The following is a 13,421-nucleotide window of genomic DNA, read 5'->3' as shown; positions in this document are numbered from 1 at the left end:
TAAGCCGCATTTCTGGGTGTTGGCAAATATTTCGGTTTTTGTCCATAGATAAGCCGCACACGAATATAAGCCGCTCTGTCGTTCGCAGCGAGGACCTGCATGCAATTAGTAACAGAACCGCGGGAGGGCGGGGTTTACTGGCTGAGCTAAGGCTGTGCAGGCTCGGCCCGCTAGGGGCCGCTGACGGGGCCAGGAGGCCCAGCCCGGTGCTGCCGCTCGGGGCCGGCCGCCGCTGCCCCTGGGCTCGGTCACCCCGGGTCGGCGCTGCCCCGCGGTGGCAGGCAGGGACGGAGCTTCCCCTGCTCCTATGGCAGCGGCGGCGGGCGGGGACGGAGCTTTCCCGCGCCCGTGGCGCTGGCGGCAGGCGTGGACAAAGCACCCCGCCTCCTCCCCGAGCCGCGGCAATGGCGGCGCGCACGTCCCGCCCCCCCCCGGGCCGCGGCAATGGCGGCGCGGGGCTCCCGCCGGCTCCCGGAGCCGCGGCAATGGCGGCGCCCCCCCCCCCGTCGGCTCCCTGGGCCGCGGCAATGGCGGCGCCCCCCGCCCCCCCCCCCCCCCACCTCTCCTCCCCGGGCCGCGGCAATGGCGGCGCCCCCCCCCCCCCCCCCTCCTCCCCTGGGCTGCGGCAGAGGAGGGAAGAAGAGAGCTCTCCCGCCTCTCTCCCCGCCCCCCGTGCTGCCTGCAGGGAGCCAGGGCAACACGGTAACACTGTAACAATTGCGAAATGCCGGCTTTTACTGGCCGGTGCTTGGCTCGGCACTCTGGCTGGCACGTCTGGGGTTGTAAATGTCAGAAAATTATTAATATATTAGCCGCACCCGACTATTAGCCGCACTTCCGGGTTTCCACCAAAATTTTTGTCAAATTGCTGCGGCTTGTATTCGTGAAATTACTGTAATTTGTTATGTGATACACAAAAATTGTTTATATTTATTATTGTGAGTTTCTGCTTTTACTTGTATATAAGGGTTGATATTTTATTTGTGATAAGGTTTATCTCTAGATCCATAAGATCTAGATCCACATAAGCAATAATGTAGATCCAACTAAATCATATGCCATGATGTGGGAGAAACAGAACATTGGAATTCAAAGTCAAAGGAGACAGAAAAACTCACCAGGAGTACCCTTGATTATATATATATATATGTATATATCTCAGAAATTTGTAACAGATCCAGAACTGAAGTATTCTGTCCTGGGAGATATGTATTTCTTCTCTGAGTAGTAATAAAGTATTTAATTGTCAGGAGGTTTTTGTTTGGTTTAGTTTGTGTTTTTTGTTTTGGTTTGGGTTTTTTGTATTTTTTTTTTGTTTGTTTGTTTTGTTTTTGTTTTTTTAATATGTAGCTGTTTTAACCTACTCAGGGCTTTTGTCCTGGAATTACGAACAAGATGAGTGCCAAAGAATTGTCACAAAAGAGATGTCAGTGGCTGTGGTGGCCCAGTGGTTGCTCCAGAATTTATGCAGAGGGATACCTCCTGGACTGTATTTGCACAAATGCACAAGGCTACTGAAACAAACCGGGGGAAATTCACTGAGAACAAATGCATATTTAATAACATCTGGAAATAGATTCCCCTGTGAGGACAGGCTGAGGGATGAGGTCTGATTTGTCTTCAGGGACAACTTTTTTGGGGTCTAACAATAGCCCCCCAGTACTTATGGAGATATGACTGAGAAGACTCAACATGGCAGAGAAGAAACGTTCACTGAACCAAGCAAGAGAGGTTCAAACAGGATATCAGGAAAAGCCTTTTCTTCACTGGGTCTGCAGGCTGAATTAGCTCAGGATAACTAAGTACTGGCACAGGTTGCTCAGAGGGGTTGTGGAGACTCCATCCTTGGAATATTCAAAAGTCTTTTGGGGATGGATCTGGGCAATTGCTCTGGGAAACCCTGCTTTAGGAAAAGGTTGAACCAGTTGACCTCCAGATATCCCTTCCAATCTCTAGTATTTTGTTATTCTCCAATCCCATGAACCTATCTAGGGATGCAATTTTAGGAAAAAAGGTGTAATATTAGACAGGCATTTATTCTTTGTGTTCTAGATCCTCTAACATAGCCAGATCTTGAAAATGTCAATTTTTCTTCCAAAAATTTCCACATTTGTTCCCAAGTAACTACATTGAAGGACTAGGACTGGTGTTTTCCATCCCTTATAGCATGCATGATGAAACCACAGTCCTGTCAGCTCTTGCTTTATAATCACAAATAATGTGTTGCTAACTGTACTCTTGTTGGATGACCTTAATAAGAACTCAATGCTTTTCTGCTGCTTACTCTATTTACTTTCAAGTTTAGACTTAGTCAGTTCTTTGAATATTGGAGCTAGGGCCATGACACACTCTGATCTCAGATGTCTTGAAGCTTGCAACAAAGAATTGCTGAAGGGTCCACTCCTGAGTTTCCATTAGTTGGATAGTCTTTTGGTTAACCCAAAAAATCTATTGCATATGCATGCTTATGCATAGCAGGCACATGCACCAGCTATAATTAATAAGCATTTTAGCAATCTACTTTTATGTCTGATTTTAGAATATACTAGATCCTAGCAGCAGATCTTCCAACTGATTTGAGCTATCAAATCCAAAATCATGACTAAAAGTCATTAAGCTGGCTTTGAAATTTCTCAACTATTTGATCTTCAGTGTTACTTCCTATTGATATTTCTGTGTTTCAGTGAATGCTCTTGTTACAGTTTGAGAACTCAATAAAATATAATGCCCCATAAGAATACAGATTATATGATGGCAACATTTATTCCATGAACCCAAGGGAATAATTTGAATTTCAGCTCTTCTTTCTTTGTCAAAATATAGAGCTACCAATAAATGGTATGTAAAGGAGATTAGAGCAAACTGAGGAGCTGAAAGTTTACAATTTATTAGCTTGAGCATGAAAGTATAGAAAATAACTGATTCAAGTTAGTTAGGGAAGAAGTCTTACCCTATTGCATTAAAACATGGTTTCCACTAGTCTAATGAGTTTTTGACCAAATGAGGCATGAAACATACTGCCAGAATATAAAGTCAGTAAAATACTCAAGTTACTGGATAATGTCATTATATGTTTTATTTTATTGGGGAGCTGGTACAGATTACATTAAATTTACACAACCTGCAAAACCAGAAAAAGGCCTTTAAAAAACGAATGTGCCATTCAGATAAGTTACTAATAAAAAGAGATCAAAACCTACTGAAATCCGTAAGAAAAAATATACACATACAGAATTCACAAGAACACATGAAAAGAATCATATAGTAAAGATGCCAATTTATTTACAGTCCTTGTTTAATGAGACCTATGGAAAAAGGCACACAAAAATAACAGGTGTTGAATCACACTGAAAATTTTGCTAAAATTTTTCAAATAATTAAGAATTGTAATATAATTAATTTAACATTTCCACTGCTTCAAAAGTTAATCTTGATTATTTTTAGGATGCTCTGTTTCATAAATAAAGGGGGAGGACTGCTTTCTTTAATAAGGAATTGTGTTATGTTGCAAGTAGTATTTTTGCATGACTAAAGGAGGTGGTGACTAAAATTTTTTTTTAAATGGAAAAATCATCTTGAGTTTTTTGTTTAGCCCTATTCCTACTTCTGTCCCTAATGAACCTTTTGCAATTGTAAGACAATTGGATGCTTTTGAAATTAATGGAATTTCTATTACTTCTCAAGAGACTGGAATTTGCTCCAATCTCCTCAGATGCAAGACTGTCTGCTCAAGTACTCCCCCTTTGACTACTCCTGAATTCCATTTTTCAATGGTTTCATTACAAACTACACCCAGAAGCTTCCTAGAATTGACTACAAGTCAGTACATCACAACAATTACTGAAGTGTGATGAATTAAAACTTAATTTATCCAAAAAGCCAATAGGCAGCTTTGAATCTTTCCTGAATGTCTGAACACTGATTTAAGCACAAGCAGAGCTCTGCCTATGTTGTCTGGGCTGGTTAACTTGCATCCTTTTGGTGTTATTTGTTTTTAAAACAATTGTGTTTCCTCTCACCAAGCTATTTAACAAATGACTGTCCATCCACTTCCTCAGCTTCCCTTTATTTTCCCAATCAAACATTGACATTGACAGACTCTAAGTTTGTTTTTAGCATGTACCAGGTTTCCTTCTAGGTACCTTCAGAAATAGAGAGCTGTTGAACTCTGTGGCCAGCTATAACATTAATAAAAAAATAATTTCGTCCTTGCCTGGCATTTTCCCGATTTATGTGCTTTTGAAGGCATTTTGATACCTTCCTGTGCATGGGTAGATTTCCAGGCTTCACATCAGTATTTTAAATTGGAAGTAGGATTGAGAGCCTGGAGTTTGGCCTTACCAATTATTAATATTTTTCCCTTCAGAGGTAAAAAAATCCTGTCTCTTTCAAAGTATGTAATCTGATTTCTGTTACATGGGTTTACTTTAAAGGAGCATTTAATCTAGAGAGATGTCGATGCAGAAGAGCTGGGAAAGGACTGGGGAATCTCTTCAGAGGGTGAGGAAGCTGTTGTCTTCTGGGTCATGAGGAGAGAGGAGGCTTATTCAGATTCAGTTATCAAGGGCCTTGTAAAATGTCCTTTCAAGGAAAGAGGAGAGGAGAAAAAACATTCTCATGAATCTTTGTGGATCTTTTAAATTCAATTTTGTCAGAGCTTTAACCCTATATTTTTTTGGCCATAGCTTCCAAATCAGCTACTCTGTTACTTGGAGGAGTAGTGTCTTTATTTAAAACCTAATTCTTCTATTGTGCAGTCAAGACAGGCAGTGCCAGTGTTGTGTCTGCCTGCCCTGTGTACATGCTTGTTTCAACTGTGCAACTGGTGCCAGTGCCAAAGAGAAGTGTACCCTCACTTGACACCATTTTAAAAATGGCCAAGTCTGCATTTCTTTGACCACACAATGTGTACTTTAACATAAAACCCTGATGTTGGTAATAGTTATCATTGGCATGCTTTTTTACTTTAAAATGATCCAGAGTAGTTTACACCACAGGCTGACAAATACTTTAAAAATATTTGACATTTGTGGCATGTGGTTTTTGCTACTGGACACTCTCCTGTCTTTTTAGACCAAAAATGTGATTCACACATCATCTTTTGGGTCTAAATCCAGTCTATTCTTCTCTTCAGTTTGCCTCAATTACTTTGTTCTGTTCATGAACTAACTGCAAAACTTTGTCACTGAAGCAAGAGTAATACCAAACACAGGTATCCCTGAATGCATGTTTCTTTGGTCTTTTTCTGTCTTCCCTCGCAGTAAATGTAGTGATAGGATGTGGGGAAATGGCCTTAAACTTTAAGGCAATAGATTTAGATTGGTTATTAGGAAAAAAATTCTTGCCTGTGAGACAATGGAACAGGTTACCCTGTTGTGGCCAAGGCCAGGCTGAATGGTTCAACCTGGTCTAGTGAAAATGCAGGACAGGGGTGTTGGAACTGATAATCTTTAAGGCCTCTTCCAACCCAAACAATTTTATGATTCTATGAATATTTCTGGTCTGCTCTAGTGTCAGTTTCTCTTTTCTCCAACCTTCTGGAGATGATAAAGTTGTCCATCCAATATACAGAGGATCTAAGTGGCTCAGGGGAAACCACACTGGAAAATGTCGGCAACTTCTCAGATACCTTAGTGCCAGGAGAGAACTTGTAGGGGAAAGCAGAGCTCTCTGAGCATGATGATTTCCATGGTTTTGATCTCAGGGTTTCTATAAAATACTCTTACAACCGTGTATGTGTTGAAGAATATTGTCAGTGCTATGACCCACTGAACCTCCAGTTCTGATGATACCATCATATCTGACTGCTGGTATTTAGCACTGCTGTACACTGAACCTAAGGAGTCCTGATATTTGATTTGTCTGGTTTTTCCACCCTCTGTTACTGCAGGGATTGTTTCTGAGACGCAGAAACCTATTTTCATTATTTTTTTCCTTTTTTTTTTTTTTGTAAAATTTCTTCACTCTGAGCCTCCCCAGAGCCTTCTTCAGCTTTTGTCATAATTACTGGGACAAAGTTTATTGATTTTACATGTAATATGCAAGGGCAGTGACCTTGTGCTGTTCCTTTTATTCAAGTCTTATGATGCTTATCTCTTAAGTCTGGATTCCTCCTGTGCAAATGCAGAGTCTTTCAGACAGACTCCTTCTCTGTGCTGGAGAAGAGACATGGCAACAAATTCTAGGCTCAGCAGACTGTTAACATGTGGAGGAAATGGCCCCAAATGTCGGCTGTGCTGGGCGACTAGGGCTAAATCTCTTGTTCTGCAACTTCTTCCATCTGTGAGACACAGAGACACAAAAGGAGGTAGCCCTGCTGTTTACCAGAACATATATTTCTCAGGTACAAGAGTTGAGAGAAGAAAGGAGGTATGTCCTCATTTAACCAACTGTTGGGGAATCTGACACAGTGGGTTAAAGAGCACTATCAAACACGAAGCTTCCTTAGCTCTCTGTGTTGCAGCAGCACTTTCTCTTCCACTAGCCAAAAGTCCTAAGATAACTACTCCAGATAGGCTCTTCTTCAACTTTTTTTTCACCCCAACAATGCTTCACAACAATTTAGGAGGGGCTTCATCCATTTGTTATTTGAATCCTGACAACTATTAAAATGTGAAATACAAAATGAAAACTCTTAGTGTAATTGGTTCATCCACTAAAAAAAAAAAATAAAATATTTCCAGTTGTGGGAAGATAATGTTTTTGAAATTAGCTCCTCCAGTAGAATTTCTTATTTTTTTCCATGCTGGTGTCTTAGATGCTAGATAAAATTGGTGCACTTTTCTTGCAAAAGTGTTCAAGATTAGTTAAGCTGGTGCTGGTGTAGGTTAATAGATTTCAAACACAAAGTAGCAAATTTAAAGAGCCTTCAGGCTTGTTCTGCATGAGGGTTTATAATAACACCTCCTTTTCACAATAGCTTATTTTAAAAGATAACTTTATTCCTAGTCAGCAAAATGTGAATTACACTAGGTAATAACAATAATTGTAAAAAATGCTTCTTCATTTGGCACTGTTTAGCACATTCTAATGAATTGTGGTAATAAAGACATCTTTCTTGTGCTTTATAGTATATGAAACTAATGCCTTGAAGGGACAATACAAAGGGATACAAAAACTGGTTGCAAGCAGTATCTTCTGTAAACACTTTTAAGGTAATTACATAGTAGGCCATAAGGAATTCTAATCAAAAAGATAGATACTATGTTTTTATTCTTAGGTCAAATTAAGACATGTTTAGATTCTAAATAACTATAAACATTTTAAAGGAAATATTTGTTACCGGTGGAAGGTTGAGCTTCTAATGGTACCGTCTCTCCTTCTCCGAAGGAGATTTGCCTCTAAAGTCAAATGCCGTAGTTAACAGTTAATGGGACCTCGGAGAAGATGACAAAAACACAGGTTGTAATATTTTTTTACTCCTGTGCTGTATATCGTAGTGGGAAATGGTAATTGGCGAGGAGTAATCAACATTTGTCTCTGCAGGATGAAAGGACAGTAAAAGCATAATGGGAGAGGAGAAGCAAATGGATGGGGGCAGGATCTTACTCTATTTCTATGCTATTATTGTAACAGTAAATGCTGTTACATGGGCTACTGAAATACATCTGTAGTAAAAAATGTGGGAATACAGTAGTTGTTTTCTTATAAAGTTCTATGCATTGTATAGTCAAAAATTACTGCAAGTATTCTGAGTGTCTCCAAGTTATTTCCAGTGATTCTTTGAAAGATACTTGCAGTCCCAGACTATGCTCAATGGATATGCATTTTAATCACACATCATCAATAGGATATTTGCTCCATGAACAAAATAGAGTAATGTTATTCCCTCCAAAATGAGAAAACAGAAATATGGAAATTGCCTAAGAGGATCAGACTGTCAGTCCAGAATTTTGTCTAGCAGTTGTCAGTGATAGCTGATTAAGTGCCCAACCCCCACTCCACCAACAGCAATGAAACAGAACCCCAAAGAAAAGCTTGACTCTGCCTACCTTTTTTTATAACTGCCATTACATAGAAATTTACTTAAAATACATATACAGTAATTTCACGATTATAAGCCTCACTGAGTATAAGCTGCACTTCTGGGTGTCAGCAACTTTTCTTTCTTTGTCCATACATAACCCGCACCTGATTATAAGCCGCACATTACAATACAGAGTGTGATAAAAGGTATCTATTCTATCACCATCTGTTGAGGGTGGGGGCAGTGGTCCTTATCTCCACGGCAGATATTCTGCTAATGGGCCATCCATTGAAACCAGGCAGGGCATTGTTCTTTATCTTTTCATAACCCATCCTTCCTCCAGGGAGTCATTTTCTGCTAATGGTCATTGAGTCCCACTGTGGGACTGATAAAATTACTGCATCCCATTGGAAGTTGCTCTAGCCTGGGGGAAGAGCCCAACATTTCTTACCAAGATAAAAACAGAAGTTTTGGGATACTAAGGTAGCCCCTTTCTCCACTGGACTCCAGAGGAAAACCGGATTTCTCCACATCACCGCTGGACCTTTAGAGGGAAATTGCACCTTCTACAGGAGCACTGCTCCAACTGAACCACATCTGTCACTGCAGGAGGATGCAGCCACCATTTAATGGGACTGCTACAAACACCCTGCCTGACAGGGTGTCAGGTTGTACTCTGACTTTGTCAGGGTTTGGAGTTTATTTCTTTGTAGTACTGTATTTCTATTTTAATTTCCCTAGAAAAGAACTGTTATTCCTAATTCCCATATCTTTGCCTGAAAGCCGCTTGATTTCAAAGTTATAATAATTTGGAGGGAGAGGGTTTACATTCTCCATTTCAAAGAGAGAAGTTCCTGCCTTTCTCAGCAGACACCTGTCCTCCAAACTAAAACAGCAACTTTTTGTTCTTTGTCCGTATATAAGCTGCACCTGATTATAAGCCGCACTTCGGGTTTGGACCAAAATTTTAGTCAAAATGGTGCGGCTTATAATCATGAAATTACTGTAATATTGGTGTTACATTCATACCACTGTCAGGAAATCCTACAGAGGAGTTAAGCGATGATCTTTGGGAGAGTGATTAGATTCAGTGGTGAAACAGAAGCAAGACACTGAGCAGCAGCGGATGCTGGAGGTACCTCCCAGCTGTGGAGTGGGATATGTGGCCTATAGGAGAGGCAGAAGGAAAGAATGGGGGCAAACAGCCCATATTATTCTCAAATTACTCCTGTATCTTGATTGATTTGTTTTGAAGAAGTGTTTTGGGAAGCTGTACTGAGGAATAATGCTTGCACAGTGACCAGTGGTTAATTATCACTCATTTAACACTGGGCTTCCAACCCATGAAGACCTACAAAAATGCAGGTTACTTTGAATTAGGATATGAAATTTGCACTAGAGGTGTATTATTTATCTTCAGAGAAGTCTCTGGCAACTCTGAAGTACAGTAATTTCACGAATACAAGCTGCACCATTTTGACCAAAATTTTGGTGGAAACCCAGAAGTGCGGCTAGTACTCCGGGGCGGTGAATATATTAACAAAAATGTGATATTTGCCCTTACCTGGTACCGTGCCGGTCCTGTCCCGAGCAAAAATGGTTTGAAATCCATGGTTTCCTGTTGTTCCGACAATGAACCAATCAGAGAACAGCTTATTGCCTGCCTGTGGATGGTGGCGTTACTGAGGGGCGGGGGGTATTATCACAGTGCGTTACCTCAGCGAGTTACCTCGGCAGTTTGATAAAAGTGTGTGATATTTCTCTGTACTTTTTAAAGTGTTTTCAGTCTTGTGCGGCTACAGGGCTGGCTGGGCTCATGCGGAGCGGGGTGGGGGAGGCCCTGGGCTCACGTGGATGAGCGGACTGGCTGTGCTGGCACAGAGATGCAGCTCCGCTCGGAGCTCGGCCGCTCGCCCGCTCGGCTGAGCGGTTGTTTAAAGGCAATGTGGATCTGTTGGGAGTGCTCGCAAAATGACCACACTATTGTTCGTGTCTTTTTCGGCTTGTAAATAAAACTTGCAGGGAACGCTGCCGCAGCTATTGTCTGTGTCTTTTTTCACTTGGAAATAATGTTTTCAAGGTCGGCAGTAAGCCAGTAAGCCCCTGCGATCCGCGATTCTGTTACTAAATGATGACTTTGTGAAAGTTCGCTGAGAACGAAAGTGCGGCTAATATTTGGGTGTGGCTTTTTTATTGACAAGGACATCAACATTGCTGACACACCGGAAATGCGGCTTATACTCGTGAAATTACTGTATATTGCTGTATATTAATAAATAGTAAAGAAGAAGAACTAATTGAGCATCACACTTTCCTGAGTTTGAACATTTAATCTTTTCCTTTACTCAAGGTCATTTCCATTACTGGAATTTTAGTTTGAAGACAACTTGACTCTGTGCCACCAAAAATTCTATATTTTGTAATTAAATCATCAGCAGGCTCAGTGGTGATTTGATACATTTGGTAAGGAATATTGATGCGGATTTCTTACTGCAACAACATGCATGTGTATAAAGTTCAGCAACATGAGTTCTTTGTCTCTCAATGTTGTACAATCAATATTCTATTACTGCAGTGTGAGCTTTGATGCATTGTAGCTAAATTAGTGCATAAGACTCAAGAATGCACTGACGGAAAGAATTCTAATTTCTGGGTATAAAATGTGTGTAAGCTGTTTGTTTTAGCTGGAACAGCTCTGTTCAGGTATCTGTTGCTACAGGTACTATTTATACAATTTAATTGAAGAGGAATTTTGAAAGTTTAAATTTATTTAATTTTATCCAGTAATTATTTCTAAGACTGATCATACACTTTTTTGATGGGTTTATTCACATTCTTTCTGTTTGTTTTGGTGTTTGTATGATGAAGATGTCTGTGGCATTGGGACAGCCATTGTGCCATCTTTGCTATGGATTTAACTCGGCGATAATAAAGAAATCAAACGAACCTAAGCCAAGAGGTTTAAAGACAAGAAGGATAAGACTCTCCCCAAGAAAAAGGGAAGGGTGCAAAGCTCGAAGACTGGGGATTATTTAGGCTACAGGCACTGGTGTATATTGGCACCACAGACAAACCAGGGTGGGCTTTCTTTAAATCCAACCTCTGCAGCTGCCTGCAGGAGCAGTGCTGCAGGCAGCAACTTCTGTCATTTCTTTCCTTGTCTCACAAGACTTCAGCTGGCACTGCTGGGATGGTGAGAGGGAGAGGTACCTGCAGATTGCCCTGCTCCATCCCTCTCTTCGCTGCCTCATGCTTCCAACAGGGGCCATGGCAAACCCATGTCCCATGGAGATGTGCAAGGGGCACCCACCCAAAAAGGTGGAGAGGAGGGTAGATGAGCAACTCTTAGTGGGAGCAGGAGCGAAGCTTCTGTGGGAGAAGGAAAATGGAAAGTCATTTAGACATGATTGGATTTCAGGGAAAATTCCTCCTGGGGAAGGAAGAGGAAGGTCTATTGAAGTGAATTGGGTAATGGGAAAGGCAGAGAGAGAGAAAGAAAAGTCTCCACTTGCAGCCCCTGGTACTTGCCACGATTGTCATGACCTGTTTTGTTCAGAGTCTCCACTGTCTCTTATCTGCACAACTCATTCTGGCCAACTCATTCTGCCACTGCAGTTGAATTGAATTTTCAATTTCTTTTGCCACTTTCTTTGGAGGATGGGAGTCAAATTTGGACACATAGCCTTTGAGTTCTGATTTTACTTGGCACCTCATCTGTGCAGGTGTTTCATTGACATCTTTAAATGGATGCAGACTTCTCTGCTTAAATCTCTCCTGTCTCCTAAATCCTGAGACAAAATGCAAGGAAATTTGTGCGCTTTTTTTTTCTTTTATTTTTTTTAAGGAAATCAGGATATGTATGGCTATCCCTCAGTTTCAAAGTGTCAAAGTACTACATCTTGTTCAGTACTTGAGTGGAATTCCCTGCTAAACCAGACCTCACAGAGAAGTGAAGAAGGATCGTAGAAGGATCATTTCACTGCTGTTTAGAAGACAACTCCCTGCATCCCGACTGCTTTCTGAATACCAGAGTGGTATTGGTGAAGGCAAAGTCCTGCCACTGCAATTTTAGGCTGTGTTGGAAGGTTTCACTGACAGAATCATAAGTTGTAAGGCTGAGTACCTTGAAAGGCCACAGAGTCCAATCATATGCCTAAAGGTGGAATCAGCCACAGCTGTACAGTTCCCAACAGGAGCTTGTCTAACAAGCCTCTTGTCTAATTGTCTAATTCATAAAGCCTCCAATGGAAAGATATGAGAGGGTCCTCCCTTATACTGTAGTTGTGTTTTTCTGTACTACCACATCTTAAAAGAAGTATTCACCTATGCTGAGAGTGGGTGGTCATGGGTCTAGGTCATATCTGCCTTTAATTTTTACATGCTGCTTGCCTTTCTTTGCAACTTCGTGACATGGTTGATGCAAGTTCAGATGGTAATTCCTAATGTCAAATCTTTTTCTCCATGTTGACTGCTGCAGTGGTTATTGTACACTCTGTGTTTATGTAGTGGATTATTCCTACTTAAGCACAGACCTTTATTTGTTTGTCCTAACTACAGTGCATATTTTTTTCTTTGTGACCATTTTTTGTATTAGTTAAGAGGCTTTAGATTAGAATTCTAATCCCATCCCCTGGTGTTTCCAACCCTTACTGCAGCATGCCCAGACTGTACTCTTTGATCCAAACCATTGGTGCAAGCAGTAAGTTGTGCAAACATAAAATCCGGGGCAGACTCCTAGGCAATCCAGAAGATACACCTCCGTGGTGTGGCAGTGCCCCTCCTAATCTTCACATGCTTGTGAAAGTTATGTGAGGCAGTGCCCAAATCTGTACTGAAATCAAAGTATTTCAAAGACAGTGCTTGTCCCCTGCCTGTGAGATCCATTACTCCATCACAGGGAAGACGAAATTTCCTTGCCTTGGTTTGTTCTTGATTGCTACCTGTTTCATTGTCATTTTTTAGGGGCTTACACACTGATTATTTACTTAAGTTTTTATCCTCAGACAAAAGAACCCCAGCATTACATTTGCATTATTTCCTGGAATATCTCTTCATCCTTCATCAACTCTCAGTGACAATTGCCGGTGGTTCTGAGGTTGTCCAGGCACTTGTTTATTACACCTGAAACTCATTGGGCCAAACTAATGTGAAAGCAGCCAATTATAAAAGTATTTTCTAGTCTGGTCTTCCCCTGCTGCAGTTGACTTCTTATTGCTTTCTCACTAATTGCCTCACTTATTCCTTCCATTGTGATACAAACTGCCTGCCGTGGGAGTGGCATTTTTTTCTTTCTTGGCAACATTGTGCTTAAGAGATACAGAGCAGGAAAGTTTTCCTTGGTTTTCCGTTTCAATGTGCATGTTTTCTCTTGCTTGTGATATCTAATTTTCAGCCACAGTCGTTGCATTCTTTTCCTTTTGTCTGTGTAAGCTCTTTCAAGCTCCAGGTAATCAGT

The sequence above is a fragment of the Catharus ustulatus genome, chromosome 3 (assembly GCF_009819885.2).
Source record: "Catharus ustulatus isolate bCatUst1 chromosome 3, bCatUst1.pri.v2, whole genome shotgun sequence".
Classification (NCBI taxonomy): domain Eukaryota; kingdom Metazoa; phylum Chordata; class Aves; order Passeriformes; family Turdidae; genus Catharus; species Catharus ustulatus.
This window is presented reverse-complemented; position numbering follows the sequence as displayed.